The sequence below is a fragment of the Raphanus sativus genome, unplaced genomic scaffold (genome assembly GCF_000801105.2).
Source record: "Raphanus sativus cultivar WK10039 unplaced genomic scaffold, ASM80110v3 Scaffold3661, whole genome shotgun sequence".
In the NCBI taxonomy this organism is placed as follows: domain Eukaryota; kingdom Viridiplantae; phylum Streptophyta; class Magnoliopsida; order Brassicales; family Brassicaceae; genus Raphanus; species Raphanus sativus.
The window spans coordinates 1-10243 of record NW_026618965.1 but is presented as its reverse complement, the minus strand read 5'-3'; the positions used below and the strand labels follow the sequence as shown (position 1 = coordinate 10243).

Genomic DNA, 10243 nt, shown 5'->3' with positions numbered 1-10243 from the left:
TAAAAATCAATCAATAAGATCAACAGAATTCTTCCCATTTGTAATAAGGAAACTAATTATTACATGTATTAACTAATATTTTTTGCGCGAGTAATGTTAATAGGGAATTAAATTATTTTTTCCTTTTCAATTAGTATTCAATGTTACTTTCCTTTTATAGGGGGATCAATGAATTAAAATAATTATTTGATTTGATAAATGACTTTATATTCTTATATATCTTAGACTACATAAAATAATAAACCAATATTTATTTGAATTGAATAAAATGACTTTATATTACCATATTTCGACAATTAGTTACCATAAATAGTTATTATAATATTATGTAACCATTTGGAATCTAAAATATTTATTTGAATTAATAAAAATGGCTTTAATATCATACTTTCGACAAATTAGTTACCATAAATAGTTATAAATAATATTATGTAACTCATTTGAAAAGTGATGTTAATTGGTCAATTAATTATTTTTTTTCTTTGCAATTAGTATTCAATGGTACTTTTCTATTATAGTGGGATCGATGAATTAAATGATATATCAAAATTAAAAAATAAGGTAAGTATTTAGGGGCTTCCCTTTTAGTAGTGTCGATGGAAAAATAAATCAAAAAGAAATTCTAAAAAATCACCAATAGAATCGATAGAATTCTTATGAGAAAGGCTGTGAGAGTGCCAGCTGGCAAATGTACTTTCTTTTAATATATAGAAGATTATAATAAATAAATTAAAAATCATCGGCCAATAAAATTATAATAATTAAGAGTTCATTTATGATCGACACGTATAAAAATCACTTATGTGACTTCTCAATCAATATATAGTAAATTATTTTTAATAATTTTTAACATTCTGTAAATTATTTTTAAATTCTGATAATTTATTCTTTAAACAACGATAAAATAATCTAAAAATAATGTTAATAAACATTTTTGGGATTTTTAATATTTAAAATAATTATTTATAATTATATTCGAATACAATTCATCAGTAGAGTATAAACTTTATTATTATCTTATATAAAAATTTCGTTCATTATATTTTATAGTTTATAAATATTAAAGTAAGGACTAAATTATTATTAATCTTTCTATAATTTATATATTTGAGAAGCTTTCCAATTTTCTAATATGAATGCCTTGTCCATAAAGTATGTCATTGTTAAGACCGTATTAATTATATGGATTCAATTTGTAATGTTTGTATCGATCAAATATACTATATTAATAGACCGTATTAATTATATGGATTCAAATTTGGTAATGTTTGTCGATTATTAAAAATAATGAAAAAGATTATCAAAAATTTAACCAATAAGATTAAGAGAATTAATCCTAGAAGCTATCTATGAATGCCACCTAAGCAAAATCACTAAAGTGACTCTCTTTTTAATGTATAGGAGGATATTAGTGGTTTCCAGGTTTTAGTTATGTTTTACTTTCACAATTTATATTTTCACGATGTTTAGTATTTCTTAAATGTTTTAGATCAGGTAATCTAACTTTGTTTTGGATATCAAACAACTACAGAAGTTTATTAATAAACAAAGATGATAACCTTTGATATAAGTTCGAATGTGTATTGTCCATCTTCATTTTTTTGTAGGCAAGACCTGCAATCACAGATTCACAGAGAGCTTAACGTCACGGACAACCAAAAACTATTATTTTCAAGAGATGTTTTCTATCATACATCAAAGTGTATGATATTATTGGTGTTTTCTAGATATTGCACAAAGTCACGAACAAATTGAGAGTATTTTTCAGTTCAAAAAAAAAATTGAGGAAGTATTTTTCATTATCAATAATAATTTTGCAACCGGTTTGACAAGCACTCCTCTTTTTAAAAAGAAAATCATTTTGTATACTTAATCTTGCATAAGGTTACTATATTATTTAAGATATAGTTTTCAATTTTTTGCATATTCAAATTTTATTTTGAGAAATATTTTCCAGTTGTTATGTTGTCAACACCACAACTCTTCTCACAACACATTAAATTCTTAGGTACTACAAATATTATATGACTGCCATCGTATATAATATAGCCTGACCGTCAATTAACTAAATGTTCATAAATAAAAGATCCTTAAATAAAAATTACGGAATTATCAACTATAAATTACAATAAATATTGACAATTAACAATTTCTATAGCATCTATCATATTCATTTGATTTTATGTAGCAAAGTAATCAAACAATTTCATTAGTTATATAATATTTTTTGTATATTGTTATATTTGAAAAGTTTAAAATATATTAGTGATAAATGGTTGGAATTTTTTTTATAATAACTATAGAAATGATGCTTGGTTTATATTATGATAACATTTGATCTTGGTCATATAATATTTATAATCATTCTGTCAAATTGAATTACTATAAATAAATAAAACCTAATACCCGTTTATGTTATCTGGACGATATATTATATTTGGTTTAATGTATTTTGACTGAATATCAAAATCAGTGCATTACATTTTAGTTGATCTTTAATAATTGTTGCAAATCCATAACAAATGAAACTTTACAAAATTAAATAGTTCAATGATATTAAGAAGAAACATATATATATATCACTAAAACTACATATTTTTTTTAAACACAAATGAAGATAGATAAGTGTCATCCCTTTATTATTAATAGAGAAGCGCTATATGAGAATAACCTTTTAAGTTTTAACTAGACTTTGACCCGCCCGACCGAGCGGGTATTTATTTTATATTTTAAGTTTTCTGTTTATATTAAATTATATGTATTTGTAATATTTAATTAAAAAATTTATATTGAAATTAATCTTTACAGTTATAATAAAAATTATATTTATAAGTTCAATAAATATTCTTATATAAAATTTTAAATATCCTAACTAAAATAATATAGGGGTGGATCATAATTTTTTCCAATTCCAAAATCTTAATATCTCTTACAAAAAAAATAAATTTATAAATACATAAAATATATAAAATATTTTGAAATATAATTTCTGTTAAAATAAATTTGTTAAAAATAATTTTGCAATGTTGTTGTTTATTTCTATAGTTTGATCTGTGACCGTATAATTATTTTTCCGTATAAATATTTGCTTTCACTTTAAATTTGTTTTTTATACTAATGTATAATTATATATATATATGTATATATGAAAATTAAATATATACATAATTATGGAAAGAGGTTATCTACTTATTTATAGTATTAGTGTACATTAAATTTAAGATTTTATCATGAATTTGTTGTGGAATCAATTTAGGAAATTATGCATTGAATTAGGAAAAGACAAATCCTTAATATTAGGTTTATTAATTACTTCAGTGGCATTAGGTTGTAAATATTTTAAAAGTCTTAGGGTTAATTTTTAAAGTGTATTTCTGTTTTAATAGAATAGATTTATTTACACCACTGTCGTTCTGATGTGTCGACATGACATACCTCCTCAGACTAAACTTATTATACCCTTGATTATCTAGATTAATTATTCACAATGCCATCGGTAACATTTCTGTATATTATAATGTTGGCTACACTTAACTAATGAAATCTTTTGTTACCATATTACGAGTGGTTTTTATCACACTTGATTGTACATTTACCTTTCATTTATAATTCTTTTTTCTTTTGAGCAATTCCCTAGCTTCGATCATATAACCTGCAATAATATAGTTTTAAATTTTTTTTTGATCAAAAATAGTTTTTAAATATAATTAGAAATATACGTACAACACTAAAAATGTATTATGTGTTGTTATATATGTGTATAAGATATAGCCGGCTCTAATATATTCACGTGACCACCATAATATATTATTTGATCACATTAGTTTGGTTTTGGAATGGTCTATGAAATATGAATATATTAATATGAGTTTGGCTTTACATAAACTATTAAATAAAACTAAATATAAATTGTGTCCAGAGTGAATACATCCTCAATATTGGCTAATGCATATCATTATTCAGTCTTTATTTTTTTATGTATATTAAGGCCTCGATTAGTACACCGATGAAAAAGCAGTAACAGTATGCTGTAGAAGCAGTATGCTGGAGAAGCTGTATGCTCTTATTAAAACTTTTAATATGATGATTAGTATAATAGTAGCAGTATACAATTTTTCTTTTTTTTATAAAAGCTATATATATTATATATATTTTTAAATAATATATATTAAATTATATAAATATATATAGATATTAATTATAATCTATGTATTTAAATATATTTGTTATAAAAAATATGAATCTTATTAATAACATAAATTAAATTAAATTTTAAATGTGAAATATTATTTAAAAAATAATGTAAAATTTATTTAAAATAAAATTTATTTTTGGATATAAATAATTTTAAATATTATTAAATAAATAAAATAAAAATTTATTTTTGATATAAACATAATTTTTTTAATTATAAAATAAAATTAATAAATTAAAAATAGTATTATTTAAATAAATTTACTTTTAATATAAACATAAATTAGTCTACATATTATTCTTAAATTTCTACATAGTTTCAGTAAGTTTTCAGATACAAAGTATTTACTTTTAGCGTCAAGTATGTTTGAAGTAGTCTCTAACCAATTACAAATTTACCGAGGGTGTATGATGCTCTAACCTTTGAGTCGACAAATCCATGTATTTGAAACATATAGAGGCACGGCACATTGTTCAGAGAAGCTATATGTCCCAAAGTCATATCCAAGTAGAATACATACATCATGGAAGCTATCGTGTAAATTTCTTTATACTATAATGAAATTAAAGTATTATTTTATGATATTTTCAACCTGCGCAAGGCGCAGGTCTCTACCTAGTTAGAGCATCTCCAATGTATTACTCTAAATTTTACTCCAAAATGGTGCAACTCCAAAATGGAGTGATGTTTTACTCCAATGTATTACTCTATTTTTTACTCCAAAATAGTTAATAATTGTTAATAAATCTTATACTTATAAAAGTTTACTAATTAACTCCAACTATTTTATGTTTGCAAAAATACTTTAAAATATCATTTATTTAAATTAAACATTTATTATTAAAAGGTACAAAAACTCATAAAAATAGAATAAAACATAATGTATAAGTTGGTTCAATAATAAGTATTAGAATATTTTCCCACAAATGATCAATTAATGTATTTCGTAATGAAAAATGAGTTTATTTATCTTTGATATTCCTAAATCGAGTAAATTTTTTTTTGAAATCGGACATTTAAATCACTTATTTTATTTTATTTTTGTTTTATATTATTTTTGTTATTTAATTATGTTATACATTTTATGTTAAAATTATTAAATAATGAAATAACTTATTTTCATGTTGTTGTATCATTTTTAAAATATTATTTAAGTAAGAAATAAAAACATTAAAGATTTAAAGGACCATTTCATAAATAAAAAAAGTTCAACTCCAAAATGGAGTAATGTGTAAGATTACTCCATAAATGGAGTAACCCTAGCCATTACTCCATTTTGAAGTTGGAAATGGAGTGGGGTTGGAGAAAAATTTTACTCCAAAATGATGTTTGGAGTAAAAAATGGAGTAGGGTTGGAGATGTCCTTAGAAGTTGTTTTAATACAGTAATAACTACTGTATTAATTAATTAATAGTTAAGATTTTGATATTTTATTAATTTATAATTATTAACTCAAAATATGTTCATTTATAATTAATATTTTACATATATATTTTAAGAAAAATAAAACTAAAAATTGATTTTTGGTGTTGTACTCAATATATTTATAGATTCAGCTTTTATATAGTTTCTGCTGTATTATAGATCCATCTTTTTCCTTATATCCCTTTGAAGTTGCAAGTCATAAAACTAGATATGACCTCAAACTTTTTATTTTTAATTACTATCACATTTATTTAATTTTATTATATTTTTGAATTTATCAAATATTGATTTATAGAGTTTTACTTTAACTAGATCTCCATCCCACTAGATCCATATTTTCCTTATATCCCTTTGAACTTGCAAGTCATAATGTCCGAAATCTGCTTAATAATGTGTTTACTGTTTAGCTGTTAAATCAAGTTTTCCCCCAAAAAAAAAAAGTTAATAACCAAACGAAATTTAAGGCAAAGTCTCGGTGATTGAACAAAAAAAAAGGATATAGAGATGGAAGGAGAACTCAAGAACTTCACGAGTTGGTTCTTGTTTTAAAGGGCGGGTCAAATCTAGTATTTTTCTTATATCCCTTTGAACTTGCAAGTAATAATGTCCGAATCTGCTTAATAACGTGTTTAGCTGTTAAATCAAGTTTCCCCAAAAATTAATAATAAGTCAATAACCAAACGAAATTTAAGTCAAAGCCTCGGTGATTGAACAAAAAAAAAGGATACAGAGAAATGGAAGGAGAACTCAAGAACTTCATCAAGGTCTGGGTTTCTACAATCATCTCTGTATCCTATTGTTACTACCTATCAACTAGAATCAACCTGTTGTTTTACGATTACTCTCTGTTCTTCCAGTTTGTGTTTTGTTCCTTCTCCTTCCTCTGTTTTTTCTCCTCTGTTCACTTCTCTGGAGCCTCAGCCTTTTTCTTCACATGGCTCGCCAATTTCAAGCTCATCCTCTTCTCTTTCGACAAAGGTCCTCTTTACCCACTTCCCAAACTCTCTCCAGGTTCATCTTCTTCACTTGCTTCCCCATCAAGTCTCAACATAACCCTAAATCTCAAAATGAGATCCCCAAATGGGTTTTCGCCATTTAAAGTTGTCATATTTGGTGTTTTGTATTATATGTATGATTACATACAACACATGTCCCCTACTATGCTTTTGGTTCTATATTCTCTGCATATATATTTGGAGCTTGAGATTGGTTTAATGATCGTCAAGGTTTGGTCTTTGCCTCTCTTGGATGCGATCTAGAGCCACAGTTCAATGAACCATACTTAGCCACTTCTCTTCAAGATTTCTGGGGTCGCCGCTGGACCTCCATGGTCACAGCGATCTCCGGCCAGCTGTTTACGACCCTGTGCAGCGATCGCTCAATGGAAATGAGCTCCGATAATGCTAGGTTTTGGCGGTTTTGGCGACTTTCTTGGTCTCCGGTGCAGTTCACGAGCTGATCTTCTTTTATATTACCCATGAGATGCCTACAGGAGAAGTCACTTGGTTCTTTGTTGTACATGGAGTTTGCACGGCCGCGCGGAAGTAGCAGTAAAGAAGAGGACGTTTATGCGGCGGCGGTGGATGAGTCATATGGTTTTCTCGACCGCTTACGGTAGGGTTTGTAGTTTTGACGACTGGTTGGTTGTTTTTCCCTCCTCTTATAAGAAGTGGCATGTTTGAGAAACTCCCTAACGAAGTCTTGTTGTTCATTGATTTTGTCAAACACAAGCTTTTAATTTGGTTCATGAGTTATGAATATTATCTGCGTTTAATTTTTTATAGCTGGATTATCAAATTGTATTTGCTTTGTGGAATTTCATAATAACACTAATTGCGATTAGTGGTTTTAGTTGATCATCTAGTGTTGATGTCTTGCTCCTTTGATTTTTTGTATTTATTCATATTATACCTTTTTTTTTTACCATCACTTCTGTTGTATTACAGGCTATTTTTTTAAGTCTCTAATTTCATAGCGTGATATTTTACTAAACTGTTTCTTAAATTACTATAGAAGTTGGAAAAATTAGATATCTTTTAGATTTGGCATAAGAACTTATCCAAGTTGAAGTTTAATTTTTAGTACTCTCCCATAAACTTGATCTTGTCAACCAATTTGGTTCTCTTTTTTTTTTTAAATTTCCAAATGTTTTGGATCAAAGACAGTAATCTCATGTCTGAAACTAAACATATACTATTAGTTTCGTCCCAAGCATTTATCAAGTCTGTGATCTAAGCTTTATTTTATGTACTTGTTCAGTTGAATTAACAACAGTATATCGACTAACCCAGCTCTCCAGAGCAACCATTTTGTTTGTTTTATATTCGGTCATTTAGTTAAACCGTCCGAACATGAAAAAGCAAATTCTATGAAGCTCTGGTACTTATAAATTTTGTAAGTCTCGCCACTTATAGATCAGTTTGAATGAAATGTAGTTGCCTGAAACAGTGAAATCGGAAAAGGAGAATAGAACATCAAATCCACACATGGACCAATGTTTTCTAAGTCAAAAAGCTGGATTACTTTTGTATTTAAGTATTTCTAAATAATGCTAAAAACGGGTTTTGTTATTAGTCACTAGTGGGGTTAGTAGCTGTCAAATCGTGAACTCATGTATCATCAAGTTGTTGTTCATGATTAATACATATATCTACACCACGTGTGGATCAGATATACCACCCTGATTGAAATTACCGCAAATGGGATGCACATAAGAAGGATCCTCAGTATAGAACACTAATTGATTATGCCATAGTTTGTAATTGGTTCTTGTCTATTATTCATCCTGACTCTTCTGACACAAGCAACCAGTAAGTTTTGAAAACCTCAGTATAAGCAAGAAGTAAGAACTAAGCAATGCAAAAAGAAAATGAAGTCTGAGAGAGGGATAATGAACTCAACACTTTCAAGTGGTGTAAGCAAAATGTTTTACAAGTTTTTTTTAAAATTTAGGCCATAAAACTAAATCTTTAATCCAAAATTCTGAATCCACATCTAAAAAAAACTAAAATACTAACTTAAAAAGTATATCCTATATCCAAAGAAGTAGTTAAACTAAAAAAAAGTTTTAAAAATCTTTTTCATTAATTTATAATGTTATGTTTTATATTTGAGAAAGTGATAGAGGAAAAAACTGATTCTTTCCAACAATTGTCCAATTATTTTATGTAAATAAAGCCAAACGATTGGAAAAGAAACAGAAGATCTAAGAGAGATGGAAGAAGAACTCAAGAGCTTCATGAAGGTTTGGGTCTCAGCAATAATGTCAATAACTTATTGTTACTACTTTTCAACAAGAATCAAAGCTGGAGTTTTTCGATTACTCTCTGTTCTTCCAGTTTGTGTTCTGTTTCTTTTCCTTCCTCTGTTTTTCTCTTCTGTTCACTTCACTGGTTTCACTGCGTTTTCACTCACGTGGCTAGCCACTTTCAAGCTCATCCTCTTCTCCTTCGATGAAGGTCCTCTCTATCCTTCCCCACAATATCTCTCAATTCATCTTGTCACACTTGCTTCCCCATCAAGCATCAACAAAGCCCTAGTTCTCAATCCAGTTTTCCCAGTTGGGTTTTTGCCATTAGAGTTTGCCATATTTAGTGTATTGTTACATATATTTGAATACAAAAATTTTCTGTTTCGAATGTGTTACTAGTTCTCTACTCTCTGCATATATACTTGGAGTTTGAGATTCTTTTAGCTCCCTTTGAAAGTTCTCTGCTCCCAGGTGACACTTGGGTGCGACCTCGAGCTGTAGTTCAATGAAACCATACTTAGCCACCTCTTTCAAGACTTCTGGGGTCGCCGGTGGACCCTAAATGGTCCCCGCGATCCTCGGCCATCCGTCTACTTTCCTTGAGAAGAATCACCGTGCCTAAAAGGAACTTTATTTCACTACGATAGGGACAACTGATATTTATAAAAATAATAAGAACAAAATAAAAAAATACACATACCGAACATGAATGAAGAAAAAATTGCAGAGTCGAGATGGTTATCTCTTTCCTTAAATCTTTAACGCCCCGTAGAGTGGCGTAAATTCAGAAGATTGTTTGCAGTTGTATATCCTGGGACTCATTACGTTGTCGAACCGTCGCACGTATGGGACGTATTTTGAGTTAAGGAAATGAATCTTATCTCGCATCCTGCAGTTGTATCATCTTTTTCTTACTCTTTGGTATAGTATTATCATTTTTTTATTTTTTACGATATTCAGTAGTCCGTGTAGTTTTAACAATACGGTTTCTATCAAACTCCAATCAGCTCGGGTTCTTGGGAGTTTTTGCCATTATTCATCGTCCTCCGGTGCAGTTCACGGTTGTCTTCTTCTTATTTTACCCGTTGAAAGACCTACTGGAGAAGTCACTTGGTTCTTTGTCTTGTACATGGCGTTTGCGCAGCCGGGGGAAGGAGCATTGAAGAGGACGAGCTTGGTCTACCGCGGTGGAAAATGAATCTGATGGTTTTCACGACTGTTCACTTGTGGGATTTGTGGTTGTGACCGGTGGGTGGTTATTTTTCCCTCCTCTTACAAGGAGTGGTATGTTCTCGAGACTTTCTAACGAAGTCTTGTCATCCAGTGACTTTGTCAAGCACACGTTTTGTCGTACTTTTGGTGGATTTGCCAAA

The 10243-nt window shown here is 28.5% G+C and overlaps 2 pseudogenes; both read left to right on the top strand.

The window, feature by feature from the left end:
• Nucleotides 1-6217: 6217 nt before the first annotated feature.
• Nucleotides 6218-7168, top strand: LOC130506784 (probable long-chain-alcohol O-fatty-acyltransferase 3; annotated as a pseudogene).
• Nucleotides 7169-8778: 1610 nt separating this feature from the next.
• LOC130506783 (probable long-chain-alcohol O-fatty-acyltransferase 4) lies at nucleotides 8779-9473 on the top strand (annotated as a pseudogene).
• The last annotated feature ends 770 nt before the right edge of the window (nucleotides 9474-10243 follow it).